Source organism: Rutidosis leptorrhynchoides, chromosome 6, assembly GCF_046630445.1.
Source record: "Rutidosis leptorrhynchoides isolate AG116_Rl617_1_P2 chromosome 6, CSIRO_AGI_Rlap_v1, whole genome shotgun sequence".
NCBI lineage: Eukaryota > Viridiplantae > Streptophyta > Magnoliopsida > Asterales > Asteraceae > Rutidosis > Rutidosis leptorrhynchoides.
The window spans coordinates 235638415-235662692 of NC_092338.1; positions in this window are offsets into that span (position 1 = coordinate 235638415).

Sequence of the window (24278 nt, forward strand, 5' to 3'; positions counted from 1 at the left end):
CTACCCGAATTTAAACTTATAAAACGCTAATATGAAGAAAAAGCTTTTATAAATGAGTTCATATTATGCTACGAAATACTATTAACTACTCTTAATATTCTGTATGATTAACTTGTTCCATTTGAATATTTTGAAGGAAATGGACCGACTACTCGACACACCGTGAATATGAACGAAGAGGAATTCCGTACTTTTCTAGCTTCAAACATAGCCGCAGTACAGGCTGCGCTACATACCAACAATAACCTTGGATCTAGCAGTATAGGAAATCGTGTAGGATGCACCTACAAAGAATTCACTGCCTGCAAACCTTTGGAATTTGATGGAACCGAAGGACCGATCGGATTGAAACGGTGGACCGAGAAGGTCGAATCGGTGTTTGCCATAAGTAAGTGTACTGAAGAGGACAAAGTGAAGTACGCTACGCATACCTTCACAGGTTCTGCGTTAACATGGTGGAATACCTATCTAGAGCAAGTGGGACAAGACGATGCGTACGCACTACCGTGGTCAGCATTCAAGCACTTGATGAACGAGAAGTACCGTCCCAGAACTGAGGTCAATAAGCTCAAGACAGAACTTAGAGGGTTACGAACCCAAGGATTTGATATTACCACGTACGAAAGACGATTCACAGAATTGTGCCTATTGTGTCCGGGAGCATTCGAAGATGAGGAAGAGAAGATCGACGCGTTTGTGAAAGGATTACCGGAAAGAATCCAAGAAGATATAAGTTCACACGAGCCCGCCTCCATACAACAGGCATGTAGAATGGCTCACAAACTCGTGAACCAGATTGAAGAAAGAATTAAAGAACAGACTGCTGAAGAGGCCAATGTGAAGCAAGTCAAAAGAAAGTGGGAGGAAAACGGTGATAAGAATCACCAATACAACAACAACAGCAATTACAACAATAATCGCAACAATTATCCCAACAATCGCAACATCAATCGCAACTACAACAAACGGCCCAACAACAACAACAACAACAACAACAGCAACTACAACAATCATCCCAACAATAATAATAACCGCAACAACAACAACAATCAGAAGCAGCTATGCCAAAGGTGTGAAAAGAATCACTCGGGGTTCTGCACCAAATTTTGCAACAAGTGTAAAAGAAATGGTCATAGCGCGGCGAAGTGTGAGGTCTACGGACCAGGGGTTAATAGAACGAAAGGAACAAATGGTGTCGGAACGAGTAATGGCGGAGCAAGTAGTGTCGGAGCAAGTTATGCCAATGTAGTTTGTTATAAATGTGGAAAACCGGGCCACATTATTAGAAATTGCCCGAACCAGGAGAACACGAATGGACAAGGCCGTGGAAGAGTTTTCAATAGGAAGACCCGGAGCTTGTTACGGGTACGTTTTTTATTGACAATAAATCTGCTTACGTTTTATTTGATTCGGGTGCGGATAGAAGCTATATGAGTAGAGATTTTTGTGCTAAATTAAGTTGTCCATTGACGCCTTTGGATAGTAAATTTTTACTCGAATTAGCAAATGGTAAATTAATTTCAGCAGATAATATATGTCGGAATCGAGAAATTAAACTGGTTAGCGAAACATTTAAGATTCATTTGATACCAGTAGAGTTAGGGAGTTTTGATGTGATAATCGGTATGGACTGGTTGAAAGAAGTGAAAGCGGAGATCGTTTGTTACAAAAATGCAATTCGCATTATACGAGAAAAAGGAAAACCCTTAATGGTGTACGGAGAAAAGGGCAACACGAAGCTACATCTTATTAGTAATTTGAAGGCACAAAAACTAATAAGAAAAGGTTGCTATGCTGTTCTAGCACACGTCGAGAAAGTACAAACTGAAGAAAAGAGCATCAATGATGTTCCCATTGCAAAAGAATTTCCCGATGTATTTCCGAAATAATTACCGGGATTACCCCCACATCGATCCGTTGAATTTCAAATAGATCTTGTACCAGGAGCTGCACCAATAGCTCGTGCTCCTTACAGACTCACACCCAGCGAGATGAAAGAACTGCAAAGCCAATTACAAGAACTTTTAGAGCGTGGTTTCATTCGACCAAGCACATCACCGTGGGGAGCTCCTGTTTTGTTTGTCAAGAAGAAAGATGGTACATTCAGGTTGTGTATCGACTACCGAGAGTTGAACAAACTTACCATCAAGAACCGCTACCCACTACCGAGAATCGACGACTTATTTGATCAACTACAAGGCTCGTCTGTTTATTCAAAGATTGACTTACGTTCCGGGTATCATCAAATGCGGGTGAAAGAAGATGATATTCCAAAGACTGCTTTCAGAACACGTTACGGTCATTACGAGTTTATGGTCATGCCGTTTGGTTTAACTAATGCACCAGCTGTGTTCATGGACCTTATGAACCGAGTGTGTGGACCATACCTTGACAAGTTTGTCATTGTTTTCATTGATGACATACTTATTTACTCAAAGAATGACCAAGAACACGGTGAACATTTGAGAAAGGTGTTAGAAGTATTGAGGAAGGAAGAATTGTACGCTAAGTTTTCAAAGTGTGCATTTTGGTTGGAAGAAGTTCAATTCCTCGGTCACATAGTGAACGAAGAAGGTATTAAGGTGGATCCGACAAAGATAGAAACTGTTGAAAAGTGGGAAACCCCAAAAACTCCGAAACACATACGCCAGTTTTTAGGACTAGCTGGTTACTACAGAAGGTTCATCCAAGACTTTTCCAGAATAGCAAAACCCTTGACTGCATTAACGCATAAAGGGAAGAAATTTGAATGGAAGGATGAACAAGAGAAAGCGTTTCAGTTATTGAAGAACAAGCTAACTATGGCACCTATATTGTCATTGCCTGAAGGGAATGATGATTTTGTGATTTATTGTGACGCATCAAAGCAAGGTCTCGGTTGTGTATTAATGCAACGAACGAAGGTGATTGCTTATGCCTCTAGACAATTGAAGATTCACGAGCAAAATTATACGACGCATGATTTAGAATTAGGCGCGGTTGTTTTTGCATTAAAGACTTAGAGGCACTACTTATATGGGGTCAAAAGTATTATATATACCGACCACAAAAGTCTTCAATACATATTTAATCAGAAACAACTGAATATGAGGCAGCGTAGGTGGATTGAATTGTTGAATGATTACGACTTTGAGATTCGTTACCACCCGGGGAAGGCAAATGTGGTAGCCGATGCCTTGAGCAGGAAGGACAGAGAACCCATTCGAGTAAAATCTATGAATATAATGATTCATAATAACCTTACTACTCAAATAAAGGAGGCGCAACAAGGAGTTTTAAAAGAGGGAAATTTAAAGGATGAAATACCCAAAGGATCGGAGAAGCATCTTAATATTCAGGAAGAAGGAACCCGGTATAGGGCTGAAAGGATTTGGGTACCAAAATTTGGAGATATGAGAGAAATATTACTTAGAGAAGCTCATAAAACCAGATACTCAATACATCCTGGAACGGGAAAGATGTACAAGGATCTCAAGAAACATTTTTGGTGGCCGGGTATGAAAGCCGATGTTGCTAAATACGTAGGAGAATGTTTGACGTGTTCTAAGGTCAAAGCTGAGCATCAGAAACCATCAGGTCTACTTCAACAACCCGAAATCCCGAAATGGAAATGGGAAAACATTACCATGGATTTCATCACTAAATTGCCAAGGACTGCAAGTGGTTTTGATACTATTTGGGTAATAGTTGATCGTCTCACCAAATCAGCACACTTCCTGCCAATAAGAGAAGATGACAAGATGGAGAAGTTAGCACGACTGTATTTGAAGGAAGTCGTCTCCAGACATGGAATACCAATCTCTATTATCTCTGATAGGGATGGCAGATTTATTTCAAGATTCTAGCAGACATTACAGCAAGCATTAGGAACTCGTCTAGATATGAGTACTGCCTATCATCCACAAACTGATGGGCAGAGCGAAAGGACGATACAAACGCTTGAAGACATGCTACGAGCATGTGTTATTGATTTCGGAAACAGTTGGGACCGACATCTACCGTTAGCAGAATTTTCCTACAACAACAGCTACCATTCAAGTATTGAGATGGCGCCGTTTGAAGCACTTTATGGTAGAAAGTGCAGGTCTCCGATTTGTTGGAGTGAAGTGGGGGATAGACAGATTACGGGTCCGGAGATTATACAAGAAACTACCGAGAAGATCATCCAAATTCAACAACGGTTGAAAACCGCCCAAAGTCGACAAAAGAGCTACGCTGACATTAAAAGAAAAGATATAGAATTTGAAATTGGAGAGATGGTCATGCTTAAAGTTGCACCTTGGAAAGGCGTTGTTCGATTTGGTAAACGAGGGAAATTAAATCCAAGGTATATTGGACCATTCAAGATTATTGATCGTGTCGGACCAGTAGCTTACCGACTTGAGTTACCTCAACAACTCGCGGCTGTACATAACACTTTCCACATCTCAAATTTGAAGAAATGTTTTGCTAAAGAAGATCTCACTATTCCATTAGATGAAATCCAAATCAACGAAAAACTTCAATTCATCGAAGAACCCGTCGAAATAATGGATCGTGAGGTTAAAAGACTTAAGCAAAACAAGATACCAATTGTTAAGGTTCGATGGAATTCTCGTAGAGGACCCGAGTTCACCTGGGAGCGTGAAGATCAGATGAAGAAGAAATACCCGCATCTATTTCCAGAAGATTCGTCAACACCTTCAACAGCTTAAAATTTCGGGACGAAATTTATTTAACGGGTAGGTACTGTAGTGACCCGAACTTTTCCATGTTTATATATATTAATTGAGATTGATATTTACATGATTAAATGTTCTCAACATGTTAAGCAATCAAACTTGTTAAGACTTGATTAATTGAAATATGTTTCATATAGACAATTGACCACCCAAGTTGACCGGTGATTCACGAACGTTAAAACTTGTAAAAACTATATGATGACATATATATGGATATATATATAGTTAACATGATACTATGATAAGTAAACATATCATTAAGTATATTAACAATGAACTACATATGTAAAAACAAGACTACTAACTTAATGATTTTTAAACGAGACATATATGTAACGATTATCGTTGTAAAGACATTTAATGTATATATATCATATTAAGAGATATTCATACATGATAATATCATGATAATATAATAATTTAAAATCTCATTTGATATTATAAACATTGGGTTAACAACATTTAAAAAGATCGTTAACCTAAAGGTTTCAAAACAACACTTACATGTAACGACTAACGATGACTTAACGACTCAGTTAAAATGTATATACATGTAGTGTTTTAATATGTATTCATAAACTTTTGAAAGACTTCAAGACACTTATCAAAATACTTCTACTTAACAAAAATGCTTACAATTACATCCTCGTTCAGTTTCATCAACAATTCTACTCGTATGCACCCGTATTCGTACTCGTACAATACACAGCTTTTAGATGTATGTACTATTGGTATATACACTCCAATGATCAGCTCTTAGCAGCCCATGTGAGTCACCTAACACATGTGGCAACCATCATTTGGCAACTAGCATGAAATATCTCATAAAATTACAAAAATATGAGTAATCATTCATGACTTATTTACATGAAAACAAAATTACATATCCTTTATATCTAATCCATACACCAATGACCAAAAACACCTACAAACACTTTCATTCTTCAATTTTCTTCATCTAATTGATCTCTCTCAAGTTCTATCTTCAAGTTCTAAGTGTTCTTCATATATTTTACAAGTTCTAGTTACATAAAATCAAGAATACTTTCAAGTTTGCTAGCTCACTTCCAATCTTGTAAGGTGATCATCCAACCTCAAGAAATCTTTGTTTCTTACAGTAGGTTATCATTCTAATACAAGGTAATAATCATATTCAAACTTTGGTTCAATTTCTATAACTATAACAATCTTATGTCAAGTGATGATCTTACTTGAACTTGTTTTCGTGTCATGATTCTGCTTCAAGAACTTCGAGCCATCCAAGGATCCGTTGAAGCTAGATCCATTTTTCTCTTTTCCAGTAGGTTTATCCAAGGAACTTAAGGTATTAATGATGTTCATAACATCATTCGATTCATACATATAAAGCTATTTTATTCGAAGGTTTAAACTTGTAATCACTAGAACATAGTTTAGTTAATTCTAAACTTGTTCGCAAACAAAAGTTAATCCTTCTAACTTGAATTTTAAAACCAACTAAACACATGTTCTATATCTATATGATATGCTAACTTAATGATTTAAAACCTGGAAACACGAAAAACACCGTAAAACCGGATTTACGCCGTCGTAGTAACACCGCGGGCTGTTTTGGGTTAGTTAATTAAAAACTATGATAAACTTTGATTTTAAAGTTTTTATTCTGAGAAAATGATTTTTATTATGAACATGAAACTATATCCAAAAATTATGGTTAAACTCAAAGTGGAAGTATGTTTTCTAAAATGGTCATCTAGACGTCGTTCTTTCGACTGAAATGACTACCTTTACAAAAACGACTTGTAACTTATTTTTCCGACTATAAACCTACACTTTTTCTGTTTAGATTCATAAAATAGAGTTCAATATGAAACCATAGCAATTTGATTCACTCAAAACGGATTTAAAATGAAGAAGTTATGGGTAAAACAAGATTGGATAATTTTTCTCATTTTAGCTACGTGAAAATTGGTAACAAATCTATTCCAACCATAACTTAATCAACTTGTATTGTATATTATGTAATCTTGAGATACCATAGACACGTATACAATGTTTCGACCTATCATGTCGACACATCTATATATATTTCGGAACAACCATAGACACTCTATATGTGAATGTTGGAGTTAGCTATACAGGGTTGAGGTTGATTCCAAAATATATATATAGTTTGAGTTGTGATCAATACTGAGATACGTATACACTGGGTCGTGGATTGATTCAAGATAATATTTATCGATTTATTTCTGTACATCTAACTGTGGACAACTAGTTGTAGGTTACTAACGAGGACAGCTGACTTAATAAACTTAAAACATCAAAATATATTAAAAGTGTTGTAAATATATTTTGAACATACTTTGATATATATGTATATATTGTTATAGGTTCGTGAATCAACCAGTGGCCAAGTCTTACTTCCCGACGAAGTAAAAATCTGTGAAAGTGAGTTATAGTCCCACTTTTAAAATCTAATATTTTTGGGATGAGAATACATGCAGGTTTTATAAATGATTTACAAAATAGACACAAGTACGTGAAACTACATTCTATGGTTGAATTATAGAAATCGAATATGCCCCTTTTTATTAAGTCTGGTAATCTAAGAATTAGGGAACAGACACCCTAATTGACGCGAATCCTAAAGATAGATCTATTGGGCCTAACAAACCCCGTCCAAAGTACCGGATGCTTTAGTACTTCGAAATTTATATCATATCCGAAGGGTGTCCCGGAATGATGGGGATATTCTTATATATGCATCTTGTTAATGTCGGTTACCAGGTGTTCACCATATGAATGATTTTTATCTCTATGTATGGGATGTGTATTGAAATATGAAATCTTGTGGTCTATTATTATGATTTGATATATATAGGTTAAACCTATAACTCACCAACATTTTTGTTGACGTTTTAAGCATGTTTATTCTCAGGTAATTATTAAGAGCTTCCGCTGTTGCATACTAAAATAAGGACAAGATTTGGAGTCCATGTTTGTATGATATTGTGTAAAAACTGCATTCAAGAAACTGATTTCGATGTAACATATTTGTATTGTAAACCATTATGTAATGGTCGTGTGTAAACAGGATATTTTAGATTATCATTATTTGATAATCTACGTAAAGCTTTTTAAACCTTTATTTATGAAATAAAGGTTATGGTTTGTTTTAAAAATGAATGCAGTCTTTGAAAAACGTCTCATATAGAGGTCAAAACCTCGCAACGAAATCAATTAATATGGAACGTTTTTAATCAATAAGAACGGGACATTTCATTTGGTCGTTGGTGTATGGATTAGATATAAAGGATATGTAATTTTGTTTTCATGTAAATAAGTCATGAATGATTACTCATATTTTTGTAATTTTATGAGATATTTCATGCTAGTTGCCAAATGATGGTTCCCACATGTGTTAGGTGACTCACATGGGCTGCTAAGAGCTGATCATTGGAGTGTATATACCAATAGTACATACATCTAAAAGCTGTGTATTGTACGAGTACGAATACGGGTGCATACGAGTAGAATTGTTGATGAAACTGAACGAGGATGTAATTGTAAGAATTTTTGTTAAGTAGAAGTATTTTGATAAGTGTATTGAAGTCTTTCAAAAGTGTATAAATACATATTAAAACACTACATGTATATACATTTTAACTGAGTCGTTAAGTCATCGTTAGTCGTTACATGTAAGTGTTGTTTTGAAACCTTTAGGTTAACGATCTTGTTAAATGTTGTTAATCCAATGTTTATAATATCAAATGAGATTTTAAATTATTATATTATCATGATATTATCATGTATGAATATCTCTTGATATGATATATATACATTAAATGTCTTTACAATTACATATATGTCTCGTTTAAAAATCATTAAGTTAGTAGTCTTGTTTTTACATATGTAGTTCATTGTTAATATACTTAATGATATGTTTACTTATCATAGTATCATGTTAACTATATATATATCCTTATATATGTCATCATATAGTTTTTACAAGTTTTAACGTTCGTGAATCACCGGTCAACTTGGGTGGTCAATTGTCTATATGAAACATATTTCAATTAATCAAGTCTTAACAAGTTTGATTGCTTAACATGTTGAAAACATTTAATCATGTAAATATCAATCTCAATTAATATATATAAACATGGAAAAGTTCGGGTCACTACAGTACCTACCCGTTAAATAAATTTCGTCCCGAAATTTTAAGCTGTTGAAGGTGTTGACGAATCTTCTGGAAATAGATGCGGGTATTTCTTCTTCATCTGATCTTCACGCTCCCAGGTGAACTCGGGTCCTCTACGAGCATTCCATCGAACCTTAACAATTGGTATCTTGTTTTGCTTAAGTCTTTTAACCTCACGATCCATTATTTCGACGGGTTCTTCGATGAATTGAAGTTTTTCGTTGATTTGGATTTCATCTAATGGAATAGTGAGATCTTCTTTAGCAAAACATTTCTTCAAATTCGAGACGTGGAAAGTGTTATGTACAGCCGCGAGTTGTTGAGGTAACTCAAGTCGGTAAGCTACTGGTCCGACACGATCAATAATCTTGAATGGTCCAATATACCTTGGATTTAATTTCCCTCGTTTACCAAATCGAACAACGCCTTTCCAAGGTGCAACTTTAAGCATGACCATCTCTCCAATTTCAAATTCTATATCCTTTCTTTTAATGTCAGCGTAGCTCTTTTGTCGACTTTGGGCGGTTTTCAACCGTTGTTGAATTTGGATGATCTTCTCGGTAGTTTCTTGTATAATCTCCGGACCCGTAATCTGTCTATCCCCCACTTCACTCCAACAAATCAGAGACCTGCACTTTCTACCATAAAGTGCTTCAAATGGCGCCATCTCAATGCTTGAATGGTAGCTGTTGTTGTAGGAAAATTCTGCTAACGGTAGATGTCGATCCCAACTGTTTCCGAAATCAATAACACATGCTCGTAGCATGTCTTCAAGCGTTTGTATCGTCCTTTCACTCTGCCCATCAGTTTGTGGATGATAGGCAGTACTCATGTCTAGACGAGTTCCTAATGCTTGCTGTAATGTCTGCCAGAATCTTGAAATAAATCTGTCATCCCTATCAGAGATAATAGAGATTGGTATTCCATGTCTGGAGATGACTTCCTTCAAATACAGTCGTGCTAACTTCTCCATCTTGTCATCTTCTCTTATTGGCAGGAAGTGTGCTGATTTGGTGAGACGATCAACTATTACCCAAATAGTATCAAAACCACTTGCAGTCCTTGGCAATTTAGTAATGAAATCCATGGTAATGTTTTCCCATTTCCATTCCGGGATTTCAGGTTGTTGAAGTAGACCTGATGGTTTCTGATGCTCAGCTTTGACCTTAGAACACGTCAAACATTCTCCTACGTATTTAGCAACATCGGCTTTCATACCCGGCCACCAAAAATGTTTCTTGAGATCCTTGTACATCTTTCCTGTTCCAGGATGTATTGAGTATCTAGTTTTATGAGCTTCTCTAAGTACCATATAACGACCCTCATTTTTCCATTCTATATTTTTTCAATATTAAATGCCCAAACAATATAATTAAAACTTAATGATCAAACTTTAATCAACAATTGTTAAGTGTTAAGAGTTAGAAAACATATTAATTAACTTTGTGCAATAATTGACAAGTTAATAAAAGATGAAAATAATAAACTGTTAGTCGACACTCGCTACTAATTAAAATTTATGCATTTATGTAATATTATAACTAATAACCTGTAAGTAATAAATAAAAAGTGACATTTATATAAATAATAAAACAATTGGGAACTAAATATATACAAGTCATGAATTAGTAAAAAGAAAATAATACTTATCAATGTAGTAAATGTAAAAATAATAATAGTAATAATAATGAGACTAAAGAATCTTAAACCATTACATCCTTATGTTGACTAAAAATAAGGTATAAACTAGTACCACCTATTGTTGACTAAAAAAAAAAATTATAAAACTCATTTTATCAACTTTATTTTCACTATAAATAGCACCCATTTGTTTCATTTCAACTCACACCTCAAAACACACTCTCAACTTGAAAGAAACTCTCCCAAGTCTCAGCAACTATTTTTTTGTAAGTTCCCTAATTAATTTATATAGTTTTTATTAAGTTTTTATATAGTTTTATGCTAGTTTTTATGTTAAAAACTAATTAAATACGAAATTAATTTTAATAAAAAATGTAAATACATGATAATTAGTGTTAAGTATCCTAATGTCTATAAAAATTAGTTTCATGAATTATAAAGTCGGAATAGTATTTATTAAAAATCAAAAACTGATTTTTTTATAAACCGAAATACATAAATGATTTTTATTAAATAGTAAACGAATTTTTTTGTAAAATTTTATTTTAGTCGCTTGCTATATCATATGTAAGGGTAATTATAAATTTTTTTTATAATTAAATTCGCATGTTTAATATTTAATTTGAATTTTCTTCTGAAAACGCTACAGTACCCGATTAAACTGTTTTTTATAATAAAATGAAATTACATGTTACAGCAGGTTTTTAACCATGATAACTATTAAAAACTACTTAATAACTATTAATAAAGTTATAAAAATATTTGTAGAATTAATGGTTATGTATTTCTATTTAATTTTTTTTATTAAAACTAAAAACTACACAATAGTATGATTAAATAGTTAAACTATTTATATAAATGTATAAATATTTTTTCTGACTTTGTTGTAACATTATAAGCATAAAAAAAATATTGGTTGAATTAATTTGGTTCATTTAATAATTAATTCTTTATAAACTTTGTATTATTACAAACCGAAAGGAAAATGGAAAATAAATACTTAAACACCATAACAAAAATCTATAAATTTTTCTTAAGCTTATTTTGATCAGTAGAACATAAGAAAAATATAAAATGTGATGTTTAATTTGTTTACCTATTTATTTACATTTTAGCTATTAAAACAATAATAAAAAGTGTTATTTAATACACAAAACTTAATATTAATGTGTATAAAAATTTTATTATGTTTTATACATATTACCTACTGATATTAAATCAATATTACACTTGTTAATATTATTAGATAATTAATTGATGCTATTATTGATCTAAAACAAAATTTAAAATAAATATATATATGTATCCTTACATATATATAATATTTATATATATTGAAACACTTATAAGTAAAATAACTAAAGTGTTGTATTCCTATACACACCTAAAAACATATTGGATCGGTATATTAGACTTGTATAGATCTTAAACTTTCTCGATGTGGATGGAAGCTCGAAAGTCTTAGGTGGAGGGTCTGGATTGACCAATTTAACGGATCCTAGTGCTCAGAAACCTAATGACCTGAAAAGTCCATTTTAAATTGAAAGTGGGTAGATTGGAAGCTTGTCTAATATGCAAAAGCCTTTCCAAAACGATAAACAATCTTTAAACTTACTACACACGAAAATACTTAAACTTATCTTCATACGGGCAAAACATCTAAACTATTCTCAACTTATTCTTAGGTTGACTTATCTTGTGCTTCGATCATCCATACATTCTCTTTAAGGACTACCTTACTTCATCGAATTACTAAGGTGATTTTTATAGCCCCACTTTACTTGAGCTCAATTTACTTTTTATACTTATTGGGGTGAGACACATGCTACTTTTACTATTTACAATTTAGACACAAGTACCAACTAAAACTATGCTATACCCGGCTATGTCCGACTAAGTCCCTACAGTGATATTTTTAGGTGCTGCGGCATGCTTAGTTATTGGGGGTAGGCCTATCGAGAGTAACGTCCCCGATACATTTGATGTTATCTTTGTATTGCTTGATAATGAAATTAAACCGACAAGTAGAACTAACTTGTCATGGGGCAAACTTGAACGTTTAGTCTAAATATCACGCACTGGCATAACTTTTTGATCCTGCGGGAGATCAACCTTACAAATTAAATCTTGTGGTCTAAAACAAACGGTCAAACTTATTTGTTAAACCTATGAACTTCACTCAACCTTTTGGTTGACACTTTAGCATGTTTTGTCTCAGGTGCTGTTTGATTCAAGCTCTTATACTTACTGCTTATGTGATGCTACTTGGACATAGGATCAAGAGATATCGCATTTATTACTTCTGCATGTGAACATTTCCATTATTGTTATTCCTATCATTGTAACTACGTTTCATTTTCCGCTGCGTGCTCAATAAAGTTTGTTTTATCATTTAGTATTGTTCTCGTATATTATAATATGTTGGTTGATTTGATATTAAGTCACATTTCACCCAGGCCCTAACTGGGGGTGTGACAGATTGGTATCAGAGCAAACCAGGCTGTTATAGAGAACTAGGATTGCATTTTTATGTGTGCCTTACTTGTTAGCTAGGGTGCCTTAGCAATCTAGGAAACTATAACCTTTCCTGCCTTAGACTTAAAGCACTTAGGATTGTCGTATAATCTTAACAATTATGCTTTAATAAACTTGACTCAAAGATTCTAATCAAGGTCTCTTTCCTAATGATAGGATGTCAAGCTCAAGCGTTAACAAGCCCAACAAAGCAACTCACAACCCTACCACCGAAGTAGGTGTTGGACACTCTTCAACTTCGAGACCAGTTCGAAGTCCTCTTTATAGTCCTGCTTCACCACCGCTGAATTATAGCCCGAATACTATTTTAGATTCACATGGGTCTCCTCAATACTACCCAACTCCGAGAACCCAAGATAAGGGAAAACGGCATGAAGAAGTTGGTCCATCAAGGAAGAGAGCCCGATCTCCTTTTTATGATGGTCCTAAGTATGAAATCATGAGATTACGAAACGATACCGAGAGAAACATTGGAGGTCTACTTCGCCACATGGAAAGAGTGGATCGTCGAATGAAGAAACTTATGAAAGAAAACGTCGAGCTAAGAAAGGAGTTGCTGATGCTAAAGTGCGAGGAAGAACGCAACACTCGCTGGGGAAAGCAATCACTTACTTACCTCAAGGAGGATGTTGATGTTCAAATGAAAATGGAGAAAGGTCGAGTCGACGAACAACTTGCCATAAGAGAGTACAACACTAATGCCGTAAACAGTCGTGTTACCAACCTTTATGACAACTTCGAGTATCTCTATGAGAAACAAAAGACGAAAAATGAGAAAGTTGAGGAGTTTATGAAGAAGGTTGGAGACGAAATATGAAGACTACTTCAATCTTAATATTTCCTAGTTATTTTTCCTATTTTCCATCTATGTAAAGGCTGTGCCTTAAACAATTTCTATTTCCGAATCGTGTAATAAAGGCTTATTTAATGCCTCGTTCTAATAATATAAAGTGTTTTATTAATATCATGCGATATCAATACTTTAGTTTATTCATACTTGTGATTACTCAAACTTATAACTTGTTAAACTTATCAAACATATGTTCACTTTTACGTAGTGACATCATGGTTCGTTCAGCTGCACCTACCGTTAACAACGTTGTGTTAACTACTGAGCAATTCCAACAGTTACTCGCTGCTGCCCAAGGCAACGCCCAAGCTAATCATGCTAATACTCAACCAAAACCTTGTTCCTACAAGGACTTTACAAACTGTCACCCTCCCGCTTTTAAGGGAAACGAAGAAGCTGTCGAACTAGTTCGTTGGTTCGAAAAGATGGAATCTATTTTCCGTATTTGCAACTGTGGTGATGATGATCGAGTAAAGTATGCCACTAGCTCGTTGGGTGGTAATGCTTTAACTTGGTGGACTGCTTATGCCAAGTCCGTAGGAATTGATAATGCTAATGCAATTCCATGGGACGAACTCAAAAGTATGATGGTCAACAAATTCTGCCCAAGGAGTCAAGTTCAGAAGCTTGAAGCTGAGTTCTGGGAACTCAGGGTCAAGGGTACTGACATTGAGAATTATACCAATCGTTATCTGGAGCTTTCTACTCTATGTCCTGAAATGTTTCCTACTGAAGCTAGAAGAATTGAGCGGTATATTGAAGGTCTTCCCGAGGATGTTCAAGGGAATGTTATTGCTGCTGAGAAGGTTACTTTGGATGCTGTGATTCTCATGGCACAAAATCTCATGTTGGCCAAGAGAAGAAGGGCGTCGGCCAATAAGCAAGTTGAAACCAAGGGTAATGATGGTAAGAGGAAGTTTGAGCCGTCTCAAGGTTCAACTCAGAATGTTAGTAAAAAGCTTATGGATAGTACAAGGACGAATTATAAGGGCACTTATCCTTTTTGTGTTCGTTGTGAAAGGCATCACCCGGGGCAGTGCACTGCCACTTGTTCGTTGTGTAAGAAAGTGGGACACGTAGCTAAGACGTGTAGGACTCCTCCAAAGAATAAATCTATTGTTCCTGCCAAAGCTCCTCCTACTTGTTATACTTGTGGGGAAAAGGGACACATTAGTCCAAATTGCCCTAAGAAGAGAGATAATCCTGCTACTGGAGCCAATACTACTGCTGCAAAGGGTCGTGCATTTGTTATTACTGCTGCTGAAGCCCGAGATGAAGATGAGGTCATCACGGGTACGTATCTCGTCAATAATTGCTACGCAACTATTTTATTCGATACTGGTGCTGACCGAAGTTACGTATCTAATGAATTTTGTACCCTATTTACTGAAAAGCCTCAACCCTTAGAAACTAAACGATTAGTAGAAGTAGCCAATGGAAAGATCATGAAAGTTGATAAAATTTATAAAAACTGCAACCTAATCTTAGCCAGCAAAGAATTTAAGATAGACCTTTTGCCGGTCGAGCTAGGAAGTTTCGATGTCGTAGTTGGAATGGATTGGTTACGTCCATTAAGAGCTGCGATCATGTGTTACGATAAAACCGTTCATGTTCCATTAGGAAATGGAGAGACTCTTATTATCCAAGGTGAAAAGAGTGGTTCCAATCTCAATATTATCTCCTGTATTAAAACCCGCAAATACCTTATGAAAGGTTATCCAGCTATTCTAGCCCACGTTAATCTGATTGAATCGAAAGAGAAGCGAATTGAAGATGTACCAGTAGTTAAAGACTTTCCCGATGTGTTTCCCGAAGATCTTCCGGGTATTCCACCTCCTCGACAAGTTGAATTCCAAATTGATTTAACTCCTGGTGCTGCTCCTGTTGCTAAAGCACCATACCGTTTAGCACCTTCCGAAATGAAGGAATTATCCAACCAACTCCAAGAACTATTGGATAAAGGTTTCATTCGTCCAAGCTCGTCCCCTTGGGGAGCTCCTATTCTGTTTGTTAAAAAGAAGGATGGTACATTAAGGATGTGCATTGATTACCGCGAACTTAACAAGCTTACTATCAAGAACCGTTATCCGTTGCCACGTATTGATGATCTATTTGACCAACTTCAAGGGTCAAGTGTTTATTCAAAGATTGATTTAAGATCCGGTTATCACCAACTCAAGGTCAAGGAATCCGATATTCCTAAGACTGCTTTTCGCACTCGTTATGGGCACTATGAATTCTGTGTCATGCCTTTTGGTTTAACTAATGCTCCTGCCGTGTTCATGGACCTCATGAATCGTGTTTGTAAACCGTATCTTGACAAATTTGTCATCGTATTCATTGACGACATCTTGATCTATTCGAAGAATGAGAAAGAGCATGAGCAACATTTGCGCATGATTCTTGAACTCTTACGAAAGGAACAACTTTATGCTAAATTTTCTAAGTGCGAGTTTTGGCTCAAAACCGTACAATTTCTCGGACATGTTGTTGATAGAAATGGAATACATGTCGATCCAGCTAAGATTACTGCTATTCAGAACTGGGAGATACCAAAGACTGCAAAGCATATTCGTCAATTTTTGGGACTTGCCGGTTACTATCGAAGGTTTATAAAAGATTTTTCTCTCATTGCCAAACCTCTTACAAAGCTGACTCAAAAAGGGAAGAAATTTGAGTGGTCCGAAGAACAGGAATCTGCTTTCAAGATTCTGAAGGAGAAGTTGACCACAGCCCCGATTCTTTCTTTACCTGAAGGTACCGACGACTTTGTTGTTTACTGCGATGCCTCAAAGCATGGCTTTGGTTGTGTTTTAATGCAACGAGAGAAGGTTATCGCCTATGCATCTAGACAGTTGAAGAAACATGAAGTAAACTATACCACACATGACCTAGAGTTAGGTGCCGTGGTATTTGCATTAAAGATATGGAGACATTATCTCTATGGTAATCACTTTACGGTGTACACTGACCATAAAAGTCTTCGACACATCTTTGATCAAAAACAGCTGAATATGAGGCAAAGTCGATGGCTCGAGACATTGAACGATTATTATTGTGAGCTGAAATATCATCCTGGCAAGGCGAATGTAGTTGCCGATGCCCTTAGTCGAAAAGACGATATTAAACGTGTTCGTGCTTTAAACCTAAAAATCAAATCGAATCTTATTTCACGAATCTGTGAAGCTCAATTGGAAGCTATTAGACCGACAGTTATCGAAGGTGAAGGATCTATTGGTTTTGAGAACCAACTTCAAGTGAAAGCTAATGGTACACGGTACTTTGGCAATAGAATCTGGGTTCCTCGTTTTGGTAATCTTCGCGAACTAGTCTTGGATGAAGCACATAAGACTAGATATTCTATCCATCCCGGTTCCAGTAAGATGTATCACGATGTGAAGGAATTCTACTGGTGGCCTAACATGAAAGCCGATATTGCTACTTATGTTAGTAAGTGTCTCACTTGTTTGAAAGTCAAGGCCGAACATCAAAAGCCTTCTGGTCTGTTGACACAACCCGACATTCCGCAGTGGAAGTGGGAAGGTATCACTATGGACTTCGTTACTAAGTTACCTAAGACTTCGAACGGTAACGATACTATTTGGGTCGTAGTTGATCGTCTTACTAAATCTGCACATTTCATACCGATCAAGGAAACCGACAAGATGGAGAGATTAGCACAGCTTTATATTAAAGAAATCGTCTCACGTCATGGTGTTCCTATCTCGATCATTTCTGATCGCGATAGTCAATTTGTTTCTAGATTTTGGAAAACTTTACAATCTGCTCTTGGAACTCAACTCGACATGAGTACAGCTTATCATCCGCAAACCGATGGTCAAAGTGAACGAACCATTCAAACTATGGAGGATATGCTACGTGCTTGTGCAATCGATTTCGGCAAAGGATGGGATAGACATCTACCTTTGGTTGAATTTTCTTATAATAACAGTTATCACTCCAGCATTAAGGCTGCACCTTTTGAAGCTTTATATGGACGGAAGTGTAGATCCCCTTTGTGTTGGGATGAACTTGAGGACAGACATTTAACTGGTCCTGAAATTATTCACGAAACTACCGAAAAGATCGTTCAAATCAAGCAACGTTTAGAAACTGCCCGTAGCCGACAGAAAAGCTATGCCAATAAGAAACGAAAAGACATCGAATACCAAGTTGGAGATAAAGTCATGTTGAAAGTATCCCCTTGGAAAGGTGTTGTCCGCTTCGGTAAGCGAAGTAAACTCAGTCCACGATATGTTGGACCATTCACAATCACTGAAAGAGTCGGTCCCGTGGCATACCGATTAGAACTGCCAACCGAACTTAGTCAAGTACATGATGTGTTTCATGTCTCAAATCTTAAACGGTGTCTTGCCGATGACACACTCGTTATTCCTCTGGATGATGTCCGCATTGATGAGCAAATGCACTTCGTTGAAGAACCTATAGAAATCATGGAAGGAGAGGTCAAACAAACGCGTAAAAGCAATATACCTATCGTTAAAGTCCGGTGGAATTCGCGTAGAGGCCCCGAATATACCTGGGAACGCAAAGACCATATGAAACGGAAATATCCCCATCTCTTCTCAACTGCTGATGCAAACGAGAAAACTACCTAAAAACTTCGGGACGAAGTTTTCAATAACGGGGAGGTACTATAACGACCCTCATTTTTCCATTCTATATTTTTTCAATATTAAATGCCCAAACAATATAATTAAAACTTAATGATCAAACTTTAATCAACAATTGTTAAGTGTTAAGAGTTAGAAAACATATTAATTAACTTTGTGCAATAATTGACAAGTTAATAAAAGATGAAAATAATAAACTGTTAGTCGACACTCGCTACTAATTAAAATTTATGCATTTATGTAATATTATAACTAATAACCTGTAAGTAATAAATAAAAAGTGACATTTATATAAATAATAAAACAATTGGGAACTAAATATATACAAGTCATGAATTAGTAAAAAGAAAATAATACTTATCAATGTAGTAAATGTAAAAATAATAATAGTAATAATAATGAGACTAAAGAATCTTAAACCATTACATCCTTATGTTGACTAAAAATAAGGTATAAACTAGTACCACCTATTGTTGACTAAAAAAAAAAATTATAAAACTCATTTTATCAACTTTATTTTCACTATAAATAGCACCTATTTGTTTCATTTCAACTCACACCTCAAAACACACTCTCAACTTGAAAGAAACTCTCCCAAGTCTCAGCAACTATTTTTTTGTAAGTCCCCTAATTAATTTATATAGTTTTTATTAAGTTTTTATATAGTTTTATGCTAGTTTTTATGTTAAAAACTAATTAAATACGAAATTAATTTTAATAAAAAATGTAAATACATGATAATTAGTGTTAAGTATCCTAATGTCTATAAAAATTAGTTTCATGAATTATAAAGTCGGAATAGTATTTATTAAAAATCAAAAACTGATTTTTTTTATAAACCGAAATACATAAATGATTTTTATTAAATAGTAAACGATTTTTTTTGTAAAATTTTATTTTAGTCGCTTGCTATATCATATGTAAGGGTAATTATAAATTTTTTTTATAATTAAATTCGCATGTTTAATATTTAATTTGAATTTTCTTCTGAAAACGCTACAGTACCCAATTAAACTATTTTTTATAATAAAATGAAATTACATGTTACAGCAGGTTTTTAACCATGATAACTATTAAAAACTACTTAATAACTATTAATAAAGTTATAAAAATATTTGTAGAATTAATGGTTATGTATTTCTATTTAATTTTTTTTATTAAAACTAAAAACTACACAATAGTATGATTAAATAGTTAAAATATTTATATAAATGTATAAATAATTTGTCTGACTTTGTTGTAACATTATAAGCATAAAAAAAATATTGGTTGAATTAATTTGGTTCATTTAATAATTAATTCTTTATAAACTTTGTATTATTACAAACCGAAAGGAAAATGGAAAATAAATACTTAAACACCATAACAAAAATCTATAAATTTTTCTTAAGCTTATTTTGATCAGTAGAACATAAGAAAAATATAAAATGTGATGTTTAATTTGTTTACCTATTTATTTACATTTTAGCTATTAAAACAATAATAAAAAGTGTTATTTAATACACAAAACTTAATATTAATGTGTATAAAAATTTTATTATGTTTTATACATATTACCTACTGATATTAAATCAATATTACACTTGTTAATATTATTAGATAATTAATTGATGCTATTATTGATCTAAAACAAAATTTAAAATAAATATATATATGTATCCTTACATATATATAATATTTATATATATTGAAACACTTATAAGTAAAATAACTAAAGTGTTGTATTCCTATACACACCTAAAAATATATTGGATCGGTATATTAGACTTGTATAGATCTTAAACTTTCTCGATGTGGATGGAAGCTCGAAAGTCTTAGGTGGAGGGTCTGGATTGACCAATTTAACGGATCCTAGTGCTCAGAAACCTAATGACCTGAAAAGTCCATTTTAAATTGAAAGTGGGTAGATTGGAAGCTTTTCTAATATGCAAAAGCCTTTCCAAAACGATAAACAATCTTTAAACTTACTACACACGAAAATACTTAAACTTATCTTTATACGGGCAAAACATCTAAACTATTCTCAACTTATTCTTAGGTTGACTTATCTTGTGCTTCGATCATCCATACATTCTCTTTAAGGACTACCTTACTTCATCGAATTACTAAGGTGATTTTTATAGCCCCACTTTACTTGAGCTCAATTTACTTTTTATACTTATTGGGGTGAGACACATGCTGCTTTTACTATTTACAATTTAGACACAAGTACCAACTAAAACTATGCTATACCCGGCTATGTCCGACTAAGTCCTTACAGTGATATTTTTAGGTGCTGCGGCATGCTTAGTTATTGGGGGTAGGCCTATCGGGAGTAACGTCCCCGATACATTTGATGTTATCTTTGTATTGCTTGATAATGAAATTAAACCGACAAGTAGAACTAACTTGTCATGGGGCAAACTTGAACGTTTAGTCTAAATATCACGCACTGGCATAACTTTTTGATCCTGCGGGAGATCAACCTTACAAATTAAATCTTGTGGTCTAAAACAAACGGTCAAACTTATTTGTTAAACCTATGAACTTCACTCAACCTTTTGGTTGACACTTTAGCATGTTTTGTCTCAGGTGCTGTTTGATTCAAGCTCTTATACTTACTGCTTATGTGATGCTACTTGGACATAGGATCAAGAGATATCGCATTTATTACTTCTGCATGTGAACATTTCCATTATTGTTATTCCTATCATTGTAACTACGTTTCATTTTCCGCTGCGTGCTCAATAAAGTTTGTTTTATCATTTAGTATTGTTCTCGTATATTATAATATGTTGGTTGATTTGATATTAAGTCACATTTCACCCAGGCCCTAACTGGGGGTGTGACATACCATTTCTCTCATATCTCCAAATTTTGGTACCCAAATCCTTTCAGCCCTATACCGGGTTCCGTCTTCCCGAATATTAAGATGCTTCTCCGATCCTTTGGGTATTTCATCCTTTAAATTTCCCTCTTTTAAAACTCCTTGTTGCGCCTCCTTTATTTGAGTAGTAATGTTATTATGAATCATTATATTCATAGATTTTACTCGAATGGGTTCTCTGTCCTTCCTGCTCAAGGCATCGGCTACCACATTTGCCTTCCCCGGGTGGTAACGAATCTCAAAGTCGTAATCATTCAATAATTCAATCCACCTACGCTGCCTCATATTCAGTTGTTTCTGATTAAATATGTGTTGAAGACTTTTGTGGTCGGTATATATAATACTTTTGACCCCATATAAGTAGTGCCTCCAAGTCTTTAATGCAAAAACAACCGCGCCTAATTCCAAATCATGCGTAGTATAATTTTGTTCGTGAATCTTCAATTGTCTAGACGCATAAGCAATCACCTTCGTTCGTTGCATTAATACACAACCGAGACCTTGCTTTGATGCATCACAATAAATCACAAAATCATCATTCCCTTCAGGCAATGACAATATAGGTGCCGTAGTTAGCTTTTTCTTCAATAACTGCAACGCTTTCTCTTGTTCATCATTCCATTCAAATTTCTTCCCTTTATGCGTTAATGCAGTCAAGGGTTTTGCTATTCTGGAAAAGTCTTGGATGAACCTTCTGTAGTAACCAGCTAGTCCTAAAAACTGGCGTATGTGTTTCGGAGTTTTCGGGGTTTCCCACTTTTCAACAGTTTCTATCTTTGCCGGATCCACCTTAATACCTTCTTTGTTCACTATGTGACCGAGGAATTGAACTTCTTCCAACCAAAATGCACACTTTGAAAACTTAGCGTACAATTCTTCCTTCCTCAATACTTCTAACACCTTTCTCAAATGTTCACCGTGTTCTTGGTAATTCTTTGAGTAAATAAGTATGTCATCAATGAAAACAATGACAAACTTGTCAAGGTATGGTCCACACACTCGGTTCATAAGGTCCATGAACACAGCTGGTGCATTAGTTAAACCAAACGGCATGACCATAAACTCGTAATGACCGTAACGTGTTCTAAAAGCAGTCTTTGGAATATCATCTTCTTTCACCCGCATTTGATGATACCCGGAACGTAAGTCAATCTTTGAATAAACAGACGAGCCTTGTAGTTGATCAAATAAGTCATCGATTCTCGGTAGTGGGTAGCGGTTCTTGATGGTAAGTTTGTTCAACTCTCGGTAGTCGATACACAACCTGAATGTACCATCTTTCTTCTTGACAAACAAAACAGGAGCTCCCCACGGTGATGTGCTTGGTCGAATGAAACCACGCTCTAAAAGTTCTTGTAATTGGCTTTGCAGTTCTTTCATCTCGCTGGGTGCGAGTCTGTAAGGAGCACGAGCTATTGGTGCAGCTCCTGGTACAAGATCTATTTGAAATTCAACGGATCGATGTGGGGGTAATCCCGGTAATTCTTTCGAAAATACATCGGGAAATTCTTTTGCAATGGGAACATCATTGATGCTCTTTTCTTCAGTTTGTACTTTCTCGACATGTGCTAGAATAGCATAGCAACCTTTTCTTATTAGTTTTTGTGCCTTCAAATTACTAATAAGATGTAGCTTCGTGTTGCCCTTTTCTCCGTACACCATTAAGGGTTTTCCTTTTTCTCGTATAATACGAATTGCATTTTTGTAACAAACGATCTCTGCTTTCACTTCTTTCAACCAGTCCATACCGATTATCACATCAAAACTCCCTAACTCTACTGGTATCAAATCAATCTTAAATATTTCGCTAACCAGTTTAATTTCTCGATTCCGACATATATTATCTGCTGAAATTAATTTACCATTTGCTAATTCGAGTAAAAATTTACTATCCAAAGGCGTCAATGGACAACTTAATTTAGCACAAAAATCTCTACTCATATAAGCTTCTATCCGCACCCGAATCAAATAAAACGTAAGCAGATTTATTGTCAATAAGAAACGTACCCGTAACAAGCTCCGGGTCTTCCTGTGCCTCTGCCGCATTAATATTGAAAACTCTTCCACGGCCTTGTCCATTCGTGTTCTCCTGGTTCGGGCAATTTCTAATAATGTGGCCCGGTTTTCCACATTTATAACAAACTACATTGGCATAACTTGCTCCGACACTACTTGCTCCGCCATTACTCGTTCCGACACCATTTGTTCCTTTCGTTCTATTAACCCCTGGTCCGTAGACCTCACACTTCGCCGCGCTATGACCATTTCTTTTACACTTGTTGCAAAATTTGGTGCAGAACCCCGAGTGATTCTTTTCACACCTTTTGCATAGCTGCTTCTGATTGTTGTTGTTGTTGCGGTTATTATTGTTGTTGGGATGATTGTTGTAGTTGCTGTTGTTGTTGTTGTTGTTGTTGTTGTTGTTGGGCCATTTGTTGTAGTTGCGATTGATGTTGCGATTGTTGGGATAATTGTTGCGATTATTGTTGTAATTGCTGTTGTTGTTGTATTGGTGATTCTTATCACCGTTTTCCTCCCACTTTCTTTTGACTTGCTTCACATTGGCCTCTTCAGCAGTCTGTTCTTTAATTCTTTCTTCAATTTGGTTCACGAGTTTGTGAGCCATTCTACATGCCTGTTGTATGGAGGCGGGCTCGTGTGAACTTATATCTTCTTGGATTCTTTCCGGTAATCCTTTCACAAACGCGTCGATCTTCTCTTCCTCATCTTCGAATGCTCCCGGACACAATAGGCACAATTCTGTGAATCGTCTTTCATACGTGGTAATATCAAATCCTTGGGTTCGTAACCCTCTAAGTTCTGTCTTGAGCTTATTGACCTCGGTTCTGGG